Here is a 12934-nt window from a genome sequence, read left to right on the forward strand (position 1 = left end):
AGAGAGCCACCCCTCCCGCCTCTTTTCTTGGGGCGGTGTGCTGTCCTGCTCCCTGGGTCACAGCTTAGGAGGGAGAGGAGATCCTCCACTTCCTCCTGGGTGGTCCAGCACCTCCACCATCAGATATATGGCTGCGTGGGTCTCTCAGATGTCGTTTGTGTTGTGTGAATGTCTTCTGTTGGTTTATGAATGTCCTTTTCATTGTATCTTAGGGGGGAGAGTCTAAGGGGAGAACTCATTCCACCATGATGCTGACGTCACTCTGAGAATGATAGACTCTTTAATGCTATTAATTCTTTCCATGTTTACATTCCAGTATGCGAATGCATTTCTTCATTTTGAAAATATTCTATATTTTCAATAGGTCTTATTTGTTTACTGTTAAATGTATTTCTTGGTTTTGTCATTATTTTGAATAGGTTCTAACTCTAACCCCTCCCCATTTTCTTTTTGGACTTATCAGTGCTAATATAGAAATAACTTAATAAATTTTATATATTTATCTTAAATGTAGCCAACTTACTAAATTCTCTAATTACTATCAACAGCTTTTCATTTGACTCTTTTGTATTTTCCAGGCATATGCTAAATCCTCTGCAAATAATTATTTTTATCCCTTCTTCCAATATTTATTGATTTCTTTAATATATTAGCATGTTTGGAAACTATTCTTATTTTTTTGAGGTTTCTTTTTTTAAGCTCAGGAATATCTGTTCCAATATCTCAAAATTTTTTAGCATATATTTATGTAATCACATATTTTTCTCTTTTAATTTTTTAATGTAATAAATTATACTAATATATTTCTTAAAATCGGAACATCTTGATTTTCTGGAATAAACTTTATTTAGTTATAGAATATAACTGTTTAATACGTTACTAGATTTGATTTGTTAATATCTGGTTTCAGATTTTGATTTTTTTAAAATTATAAATGTTCCTGTTTTCTGTATTGAAATATCTTTATAAAGTTCTGGCATTAGTATTATGATAGAATTTTTAAAGGAATTAGGAAGGCTTCTGTTTTTTCCCACCAAACTCCAAAATAGGACAACATGGGAATGATTGTTCTTTCAGTTTAGAGATAACTTACCTGGAAACCTTCTGAGTCTCATGCCATTTTTAGTGGTAGAGCCTTGTATATATATTTTAAAATTCTATAGATGTTGGATTGCTTAGGTTTTCTACTTGTCATTGAGTCAATTTTGGGAATTTGTATCTTGATAGAACATCATCTGTTTTCTTTAGATTTTAAATCTTCAGATTTTAAAGTTTGTTGGCAGAATAAAAGCGGTAGATACCATTTGTCAGTGAGTTGTGATCATAGAAGACATTTTATGAGTAGAAAATATTTCCATATAGAAACTAGAGTAGTTTTTAAAAATATAAATTGGATCCTTTTTCTCATCTGGTAACCTTTATTGACTTTTTATTTTATTTATTACACATAAAATAAAATCCAACCTCCTGAGCATGGCCCGCAGGGTGTGTGTGAAGATCTGACCTCTGTTGGCCTCTCCGGCCTCATCTGTGTCTCCCATACTCCAGTCACAAGGGCCTTCTCTGTGTTCCACCAACACAAGCTTTTAACCCCTTTACGACCTTTAGACCCACTCTCTCTTTTTCCTCTGGTTGTCAGGAATAAATAGAATGCTTTGTTGGAGAATAACAACGGGGATCATAATTTAGATAGGTCCCTTTGAGGAGGTAACGTTTGAGTTATCACCTGTAAGATGGGCAGAAGCCAACTATGTAAAGGTGAGAGGAAGGCTGGCCCCATGGCGGAGTGGTTAAGTTCGTGCGCTCTGCTTCAGTGACCCAGGATTTCGCCAGTTTGGATTCTGGGGACAAACATGGCACCACTTGTCAGGCCATGCTGAGGTGGCACAACCAGAAGGACCTACGACTAGAATACACAACTACTTACTAGGGGGCCTTGGGGAGAAGAAGAAGAAGGAAATAAAAGAAGATTGGCAACAGATGTTAGCTCAGGTGTCAATCTTTAAAAAAAAAAACAACTCATTTAAAGGTGAGAGGAAAAACAAAGGCTTTCCAAATTATGATTCTCCATTGTTTGTTTCTAGGAAGGCACGCATGTTCTTCAATTTCCTTTATAGTACTTATCACATTATGTGATTATTTATTTACTTATTTACGTGATTATTCATCTCCTCACTAAATTGTAAGTTCCATGAAGGCAAGAGCTCTGTCTTATTTACAAATGAATGAATTAAACATTATGTTTTCTATTTAAGTGGAATGATGTGGTGAATAACTGAGCAATAATGGAGAGAACTATGTAAATGCTTAGTAATCTCTTATCTGGAAATGAATAAGGTACTGTATTCCAGCCCCTGGCGACAGGTCACGTTTTTCCAAGTTTTCAGGTAGTAGCCAGAAATGGGCCATGGGTCTCTTTCAGGAGACTGAATAGAAGGTGCAAGCTTCAGTGCCATGCTCCTCTGGTGGTGGGTATAGCCAAGCATTCACTAAGAGTTTGACATCCCCACATAGAAATACATTTGTAAACTCTTCATTGTTTTCTTGTATCATTATTTAACTTTTCATTTTGTTTCCCAATTAGACTGTGAGTTTCTCCAATGTAGAGATTCTCTGTTACATGTTTTGGCTTTCTTCACAGTGCTCAGAACCAAGTCGTCGTAGACAGAACACTGTATTTGAAGCCAGATGGCCCATGTTGAAAGGCAGCTCCACTATTAGTCATGTGACTTCAGGCAATTTGGACTCCTTGGTCTTCAACTTCTCATCTACAAGTGGGGATAATACTTATCCTATTAGATTTTCATAACGAACAAGTGAGATAACATTCATGAAATATTTTGGTAAAGAATAAAATACATAAAAGCTGCCATTATTATGTCCTTCATAAATAACTTTTTATTATTATTGGTGTAATTTAAACATTGCCTGTGCAATGAAAGCATGGTATAGAATGTAGTGCAAATTACATTTTTTAGCCATGGGGTTAAATTTTATTTTCAGATGTAATAATCCTGCGGCCAGCTACAATATGCCATTCTTCTGCACCTTGGTCAGTGGGACAGATCCCTGGGCTCCTCCAGGGGAGAAGGAGGAGAAAACTTCTTTCCCACTTGGGACATGGTTACGGCTGGGTTTTGCAGCTCTCACTATCTCCCCTGCAGGTAGGTTGGGTTCAAATCCTGGTACTGTTTATCTATGTGTTGTTTCTAAGCACAGTCATCACAACAGCCAGCTCAACATTTCGGGAAGTCACAGTAGTGTAAATTTAATGCAGTTATGAGGCCTTACTTAAAGATGGATCCAACAATAACACTTGTCTTGACGTAATGAAGAAAAATTCCATCCTTTCCAAGATACAATTGAGAGTAGGAATGAGGTGCTATAAAGAGATAAGGAGGACTATAAAGAGAAAACCAGTTGGGACAAAATGGGTAGAAATTAACAATTTTACAGCACTTATGATGTGCCAGGCACTATTCTAAGCACTTCACAAATATTGATTCATTTAATCCTTAGCAACTCTATGAGGTTGTTATTTTTATTTTCATTTTATAGATGAGGAAACTGAGGCAATGAGTGGTTAAGTATGCAGTCACTGGGATAATGAGGATTCAAATCCAGACAGTGTGTTCAGGCTCCACGCTTTTAACTTCGATTCAGTGAAAAACATCCTAAACAAGATTGTTTGCAGATGGGAAAGCAGGCACATGCTGGCTTTCCACAAATCCCGCAGCTACAGATTGATTTTTATGTATTAATAATGCTTTCATTTCAAAGAAATGCACAAACATTAAATTAATTGATTAGATTAGATAACTGGAAAGTATTTCTTCATGAATTATGAGGGAACAAGTAACCACCTACTCCATACATCGTGTATTGCTTAATGATGGGGATACATTCTGAGAAATGCGTCATTAGGCGATTTTGTCATTGTGTAAATATCATAGAGTGTACTTACACAAACTTAGATGGTATAGGCTACTACACACCTAGGCTATATGGTACCAATCTTATGTGACCACCGTCGTATATGCAGTTTGTTGTTGACCGAAACATTGTTCTGTGGGTATGGCTGTATTTGATCCGCAGCAGAGTCAGAGGAACAGGAAGGCCTCTGGAATATGAGTGTAAGTATTTATGAATTTTTCATGATTAGACTTGAGCTTCTTAGTCTCTATCTTACTATGGGTTCTATAGAAACTTAAGTGAGAAAAGAAAATATGGTACCAGGCAGTAAAATCTTGGGCTCAATGATTGATTTGTGGGTGGGTTCTGTTGGTCTATCAGTTCCCTGATCCCATGTATGTAGGTGAAGCAGTCACATAGAAGTGATTATCAAATTGACAATAGTGCAAGTAGAGACTTCCACAATGTCTGATGGCTTCAGTTGATGTCAGCTTGGGACTGTGTCAAGCTTTGTGGCAGCCCTGTGAGGGCAGCCTGGCCTGACAATCTGGATCAAAGTGGGCAGATCCTGTGGATTCTTCCCAATTCTATCCATATCTCCCGGATGGCACTGCAGACTTGACCAGGAACACCACATCTGTTAGTTTGCTGCCAACATCATGTTCAGGATGGATTCAAGAGGAGGTAGAGAAGGTAATTTCCTCTACATCATGAATTGAATACTATAGAGTCATTCTTTGCCTCAAAATGTCTCCCTCCTGGGTGATGTGGTGTGATGGGAAGAACAGACCTGTGCTCACCACTGCGAACTGCTGTGACTTTGGATGAGGTTTTTAACCTTGTTGCATTAGTTAAGGACTCGGGTTGCAAGTAATACAAACCCAATTGAAAAAGCAAAAAAAAAAAAAAAAAAAAAAAAATTGTTTGAAGCATATTGTGAAAGGTTAATGTGGAAGATTAATGGAGAGATCAGGGTCACACTGAGTCCAGCTCCTGAATCCCATTTTGTTAGCCCATTTAGATCAGACCTTTCAGGTGCTGCATCTCCATTAACTTTCACAAAGGGGATGATCAGCAGATGTTTTTGGTGGGGGCGAGCTTTTGACAGACTGTAGAAGGAGGAGGGAATTCTGTGGCAAAAACATTTCCTATCTTAAAGCTGATTATGAATTGAGTGACAGTCATGAATGCGGGTAGAGATGGAAATCTTTGATCCATTTTGAGTTAAATTTTGTATAAGGTGTGAGGTTAGGTCAAGGTTCTTTTTTTTTTTTTTTGCCTATGGATGTCCAGTTGCTCCAGCATCATTTGTTGAAATGGCTGTCCTTTCTCCATCGAATTGCATTTTCACCTTTGTCAGAAATTAGTTGAGCAATGTGTGTAAGTCTATTTCTGGGTTCTCTATTCTGTTTCATTGATCTGGGCGTGTGTCCCTCTGCAGGTATCACACTGTCCTGATTGCTGTAACTATACAGTACGTCTTAACATCAGAAAGACTAATTCTGAATAATCCGCATTATTCTTTTTAAAAATTGTTTTGGCTGATCTGGGTCCTTCGCCTTTTTATATAAATTTTAGAATAAGCTTGTCTGTGTCTACAAAATACCGTGCTGGGGTTTTGAAGAGAACTGTGTTAAGCCTCTACATCACTTTGGGGAGAACTGACATCTTTATTATGTTGAGTCTTCCGGTCTATGAACTCTCCAATTATCCTGGTCTTTGATTTCTTTCATTATATTTTGTAATTAAATCATGCAGATCATGAACGCCTTTTGTTACACTTATACCTAAGCATTTCATTTTCTTTAGAGCAATTTTAAATGGTATTGTATTTTTAATTTGGTTTCCATATGTCCATTGTTGTATAAAGAAATGCAATTGATTTTATGTTGCTCTTGTAAGCTGCAACTGGCTGAACTTAGCTTTAGGAAGTTTTTTAAAAAAATTTTCTATTGTGGTAAAACACATATAATATGAGATCTACCCTCTTAAGAAAATTCTAAGTGTACAGTACAGTATTGTTGACTGTTAGCACAATGTTGTACAGCAGATCTCTAGAACTTTTCATCTTGAAAGACTGAAACCTCATACCCACTGAATGGCAACACCCCATTTCCCCCTTCCCCAGACTCTGGCAACCACAATTCTACTCTGTGTTTCTGAGTTTGACTACTTTAGAGACCTCATATAACTGGAATTGTGCAGTATTTGTCCTTCTTTGAGTGGCTTATTTAACGTTGCATAATGTTCATCCATACTGTAGTATATGACAAGATTTCCTTCTTTTTACTTCTTTTTAATACTGAGTAGTATTCCATTGTATGTATACACCACATTTTCTTTATCCATTCATCTGTCAATGCACATTTAGATTATTTCCACCTTTTGGCTATTGTGAATTATTTTGCAATGAACATGGAAGTGCAAATGTCTCTTTGAGATCCTGATTTCAGTTCTTTTGCATAAATACCCAGAGGTGGGATTGCTGGATCACATGGTAGTTCAATTTTTAACTTTTTGAGGAACATTCATACTGTTTTTCATAGCAGCTGCACCGTTTTGCATTCCCACTAACATTGTAACAAGGGTTTCAATTTCTACACATCTTCGCCAGGAGGTTTTGCTTTTTTTTGATTTGTTTTTGTTTTTTGTAAGTGCCTTGGGATTTTCTACATAGAAAATCATGTCCTCTACAAAATAGGGACAGTTCAATCATATTGGATAAAATTTTTAAACATACTGAAAATGTGAAAGAATATTATAGTAAATACCTGAATATGCACATCAACACTCAAATTGTTAATATATTTGAATGTGTGTATATACATACATACACACACATACATATATTGATTGGACATCATGACACTTCACCTACAAATACTTCATCACGTAAGTATTAATTACAGTCATATGTTAATATGTATTAATCGTAGTCATATTCTATAGTTGTATATTCTACTATGTAACTTTATTTCTACAGTCTCACCTCAGGAAATTAACAACTCCCTAATAACAACTAATATCTAATCCACATTGAAATTTACTCAATTTTCCCCAAGATGTCTTTTATTATTTCTTTTAAACTAGGACCCCATGAAGTTTCATGCATTGCTTTTGGTTAGTATGTCTCTTTAGTCTCTTATTTTAGAACAATCTCGCTAACTTTTTTCCCTGTGACACTGACTTTTTGAAGAAACTAGGTCAGTTGTCTTATAAGACATTCCAATTTCTGGATTTGCCTTGTTGCTTCCTCGTGTTATTTTTGTTTGTTTGCTTTGAGTCTTGTTCCTTTATCTTTTTTATTTCCTGTGAGCTGGAAATTAGGTCTAAAGATTGATCGGCTTTAGGATAAACACGTTTTGCAAGAGTGTGTCGTAAGTGATGCTTTGTGCTGTATGTTGCCCCATGTCAGGAGGAATAGAAGAGCCAATTGTCCCACCCTTAGCGAGGCTTAGCTTGAGTACTTGGTTAAGGTGCTGGATCTTGCCATTGTAAAGGTGCATCTTTCTCTTAGCAGTTAGCAAGTAGTCTGTATGAATGACACATAAATATTCAGAAATGCTTTGATGGAAGCCAGTTGGTTCTTTCCAGAGAAAGATGCTCTATATCTCTAATAAGATCATGTCCCTTTTAGGAACCTATGAGGATGAATCTCCACCTTGGGGTAGAAATACATGAGGCTTGCAAAAAGATTACTGACCTTTAAGGAATGGAAAATGTGTCTCCGGCCTACTGGAAGAGGAGATTTAATGGATATTTTACATGAGACTGGCTTTATGACTCAATTCAAATGTCTTAGTTAAGAAATACTCTAGGGAAAACTTTGAGAGAAGAGAGTGGGAAAAGTCTGAACTTCAAGCTGTGATCCCTAGAGCAGAAAGCTCCCCTAGTTTTGCTCTGCGGTGGGAGCAGATAGTCAGCTAAATAAGCAGGAGCAAAGACCTAGCAAGAGAGGCTTCTTTTGAAGGCTGCTTATTGAGGGAGTGTGATTTTATACAGGGTTTTCTAAAAGAGGCTTTGAAGAGCATAATGTTGGTTTGAAAGTGAAGAAAGCTGTCCTCTTGTCCATTTCAAGTGTCAGGGTGCCCTGTCTCTAGCGATTCATTTGGGACTTTTCTCAGCATTGTGACAGTTCCTGAGAGCAGCCAGGTGCGATGCTCTGGAGCAAAGGGGATGGATAACCTAGGACTTCTGATCTTCAGCCAGACCTCCAACGTGCCGCTGGACAGTCGAGCCAGAGGTGCCAGGCCAGTCAGTTGCTGCCCCAACATCATGCCCATGGACAGCCGTATGAATAAGCAGAATAGGTGAACTGAGTAGCATAGGGTAGTTCCTTGGTTCAGCATGTCTCCCCCCTGGTAATGTGGTGTGATGGAAAAACAGCCCCCCGGATTTGGAGAAGGATATATCTGGTTTCACTACTTACTAATGATGTGATCTTGGGGAAATTATTGTTACTATTATTGCTGTCTTTTACGCTTACTTTGGGCCAGTTATTGTTTTATTTAATCTTCACAACCACCATGGGAGAGAGTTGCTATTAATATCCCCATTTTACAGATGAGGAAACTGAGGCACTGAGAAGTATGTGTGCGGGTACTATGGATCAGGTGTGAAATATGTCACAAAGAGCTGGCCTAGGGATCCCACCTAGGAGGGCTTCCTGCCACAGGCAAGGAGATCTCACAGGAAAGAGGATAGAGGCGTACAGACAGATAAGGAGGAGGTGAAGAAGCTGTTAGCAACATGCCGGAGGAGAGAAATTGATTTCTTCAACCTAATAGCAATTCTGATGGAGGAGAGGGGTCGCCAAGGAAACAGCAAAAGTGCACCATGAAGGAAACATACAGTTGTTAACACTCTGCAGACTCAGAGAGTACCAACGCCAGACAATGCTGGTACCTGTCAGGTACAATCTTTTCTGCCCCTTCCCAACAGTGGTACATTCCCTTGGCCATACTCCACTTCTGGAGAGGGCAGGAACCACAGTGAGTAAACTGGCAGGGAGCACGAGAAGCACCCAGGAAGGCACCCAGAGAAGGTGACCAGGTCCTTCTTTCCCATTGCAGGCTCCCAGCCTGAAGCAGTCCACGCTGGGGAAGTGAAAGAAGCATGAACTCTAAGTAAAGATTGGAGTTTGATTTTTGACTGTTATATGGGACTACTTAAATTATTGAAATGAGTTGGTTTTGTGGATAAAAGTGAGAGTAAGACTTTTTTTTTGTATTTTTGTTATCCGAGAGGGTCTAGAAAAGTCAATAGACCTGCTCTCGGTTTATCTAAGGGGCAGAAGAGAAGAGAATCAGCCTCACAGAGTGGGTTTGAATGAGCATTGGAAGAAAATGATAAAGTTCTTCTCTTTTTTCACTCCTTGAAGTCCCTTCTTGCAGCATCACACAAATTCTGTGAGGAATAAAAAACTACGCTGGTGGATTTCAAACCACCAGTATAGCTGAGGAATATTTCTCCAAAATAAGTTTTGCTCAGAATAGTACAGATTTGAAGCAAATAAAAGCAGGCCTTCTCTTCACTTATCTAAAGCCATTCCCACACAATTCAACCAAAGCAGCTCTGCCTGTCTGTGCTTTATGTCTTCAGCGTTGAAGAGCAAAGTTATTGATGGCAATGATGATTCTACTGGAAACGAACACAAACCCCCTGCTTCCTCAGCAAACCCATTGGCTGGGCTGTTATAATGGCTTCTTAAACATGTCTCTAGGGACTTTGGGACCAAGACACCTACTAGGCTTCTTTGCTCTTGATTTTAGCCACCTTCTTTTCGTGGTGAATAGATGAATATTTGTTTGAGCTCTCTGAGGCAGCCCATTTCACTCTTGGGTGCAGCTGACTACAGGGAAGTTCTTACTTAATTGAGCTAAGTGATAACCCTCTCTCTCACCTTCTGGCAGAAGAGATCCTGGGTTTTTCAAATGCAGAGGCCTTTTGCTTTTCCTTTTCTTCTAGTTGTGCCTCTTATGGTTTGAGGGAGCTAAGTTTTCATGCTTCTGGCTATTACTCCTGCAGTCCTGAGGGTCGTCATGGTGCACAGTATCAGGCACGGTGATTCCTCAGATAGAGAGAAAAGTACCTTCACAGACTTAGAAAAATACCCTCAAACACAATCTGAGGAAATGAGGACTCTGGGTTTTACTGCACGCCCCCACCCCACCCCATGTTGGAGGACATGATAGAAAGTGAAGTGGGACATTGCGGTGGGTTTTTTTCTTTTATCGACTGTGTCGAGGTGGAGATCGATGCATTAAAGATACATGGTCTGAAAACTTCTTAGGTAAATAAACTCCTTATTTAGTTTAATCTCTGAGGCTTCTGTGTTTACAGGTCTTTGTATTCTTTGGATAAAAGTTCCTCAGATTTATGTTGAGGGATCCTGAATTGGGTCCGTTCTCAGCGCATCATTTTTCTGAAAGGTCCAAGTATGGCATTACTTCACCCTACAGCCCCCACAAGGTCTGGGCAATGTTCTTGGAAACAGAAGGATGATCTCACTCAGTTGGAAGAAGGGTCACATCGTAAAGTAATGGTCCTTCTCTCTCTCAGGCCACTGCATACTGCTAACATATATTGCTTCTTGACCTTTTGGCTAAGATCCCATGTAGAACAGCTAAAATGTTAGCTTCCTCTCAGCTTTACCACTCTCGAGGCTGTAATTTCTGACAGCTGGAAGAGATCTTGTGCTTTGTGGGGGCCCAGAAGAGCCCCTTTGTGATAGCTGTTTGTCCAAAAAGGCTGGATCATAGACTATCCAGTCCAATAAACCACGTAATGCTCGTATTCTCACTGCGACGTTTGCTGATATTTGCCTGGCTGGCGTTGTCCAGCCTGGGCTCGAGTACCACCAGCGAAGGGCAGGGGACTCGGGGGCAGCCCATTCCATCTTTATCTTACTATTTGGCTGACTACAAAAAGTTCTTGCTTCTTTTGCACTGAAATCTCCCTCCCTAAAACTTGTGCTCATTGATTCTAGCTCTTCCCCTATGGGTCTATGCATAGTAAGTTGAACCCCTTTTTAACTATTTGAAGATAGCTTCTGTTTGTCCCCCAAGTGTTGTCGGTAGGCTAAATAACCTAGTCCCTTGAACACATCTTCTTGGAATTTGTATTCAGGCTCTTTTACCAAGCATATCCCAAATATACTCTAATACGTGTACCCAGAAAATTCAGTACTGAGTTAGCCACTTTCTCATCCTCAATATTATTTATTTATGAAAGCATCATAAAGAACCACTGGATTTCTTTCAGAATCATATCACACTGTTGAAACATAGTGAGTTTATTGTTAATCAAAAAACCTAAGTCTCTTACATACTTACTGCACTAAACTTGTACAGGTGATTTTTGAACCCATGTGTAGGATCTTATAATTTTTGGTCTAATTTTATTTGTTAGATTTGGTCTGTTGTTCTAGCCTCTCTACTCTTCCTGAATTTTGATTCTTTTATCAACAATATTTTCTGTCTTTCTTGGATTTTTATCATCTACAAATTTGTTGAATCTACCTTCCACATTTGCATCTTACTGATGTTAGCAGGGCAGAGCTAAGGACAGAGGGCAAGTGAAAATGGAAATCACAGTCCAATAATGAAGTAATCATACTATTCACTCTCATAATAATGAGTTATGGCTCTAACCAGTAGAGCAAGCCCTTGAATAGTGAACCTGGTGTGGTGGGAGAGATCAATAACGTCTCAGTAACCTATACTCCTTATCATGTGGCTTCTTAATTTAGAAAAGGAGTAAGAAATTAAAGGCGGACTTTAAAGCAAAAGTAAAAAACACCTGTTGGTGTATAAAATTTTTGGAAAGATAGCCCAAGATTTCATTTGAGGCTCTGGTCAGTTCCCGAAACCTCAATCATTTTATTTAAAAACCTAAACCAAAACCAAACAAAAACCTTAGTGCAGAATAGATTATACTTTTCAAAGTTGAGTTTCTAGATCATCTGGTTCAGTTAATTGGTGACTAAAGATGTGGTTTTGTTTAAACAACCCCATATGTAGGCTTTCAACCCCTCCCCTTAAAAGTAATTTCCATAATTTTTAACAGTGACAGAAACATGTACTTGAAAGATGAAATGGAACTCAATTCCAGTTGGTAAATTCTGACTGAATAAAGAGAAAGAGTGGGCCTAGGAGATACACTTGAAGGATGAGTTGAATTTTCCAATTAGGAATGGATACAGCATGACTTTCCATGTTAAAGATTTCCAGGTAAGTTCAAGAGGCAAATAACTGAAGCTGAATTCCATAAGGAAGTAATAACTCCCTTTCTGATTAATGACTGTCTGTAGGCAACACTGCCAGGACAGACAAATTGCTGCACTACATTCCAACTTTTAAAAAACTCTGTTCATCAAATGGATACTTAAACCTTCTTTAACTTAGCCTAATTAAAGAGATGCACGCCAGTATGAATAATCAGTAATGGGATCATTGTAGTTTATTTTCCTTTTGTTTATGCAGTGTCATAGCTACATTTTTGGCTATGTTTTATGATGTTATGACCTGGACTGCAAACAAATTCCTAGTTAAATTGTTTATAAAATAATTTTGGAGTCTAGTTTGTTTTAACTTCCGATCTTCTTCTGCTACATGTGCACACACATACACACCACACACACACATACCATTTATCTCTCTCAGATAGTCACAAACAGCTTTTTTCAGCACAAATATTGTAATGATAATTTATTTGTAGCTGAACATTGTATTTGTGAAGCACAATCTGTCCTCGAAGGTTTTTCGCTTTTGAGGCTTGGGCGGTCAGTGTGACATAGAGATGGGTCCAAATCATCCTTACCCCTAAACACGCCCTCTGCTTTAACCGCCATGTTAAACCAACTGAACCCGGTGCAGATCTCCAAATGTGTTACGATATATCCTCCTCTAAAGCCGTGCATATGCTCTTCCCTTTCACTGGAACGTCCCTTTTTTCTGACTCAATAATTCTTACCCATCAACCCATCTTACCCTGAGGCTGAGTGCTCTTCAGGAAGTTTTCC

At 38.7% G+C, this 12934-nt stretch overlaps 1 long non-coding RNA gene across 2 annotated transcripts in view; it reads left to right on the forward strand.

Annotated features, from left to right (window-relative positions):
- LOC138915256 (uncharacterized) overlaps positions 1-12934 on the forward strand; it is a 77679-nt gene that overhangs the window by 38333 nt on the left and 26412 nt on the right. Inside the window, exon 3 of one of the 2 annotated variants that reach the window (XR_011420944.1) lies at positions 3004-3164. The exons of the other annotated variant lie outside the window; for it this stretch is intronic. This is a non-coding gene — a long non-coding RNA (uncharacterized lncRNA). The remainder of the gene's footprint in view (positions 1-3003; positions 3165-12934) is intronic. 2 annotated transcript variants of the gene reach the window in all.

The sequence above is a fragment of the Equus caballus genome, chromosome 8 (genome assembly GCF_041296265.1).
Source record: "Equus caballus isolate H_3958 breed thoroughbred chromosome 8, TB-T2T, whole genome shotgun sequence".
Lineage (NCBI taxonomy): Eukaryota > Metazoa > Chordata > Mammalia > Perissodactyla > Equidae > Equus > Equus caballus.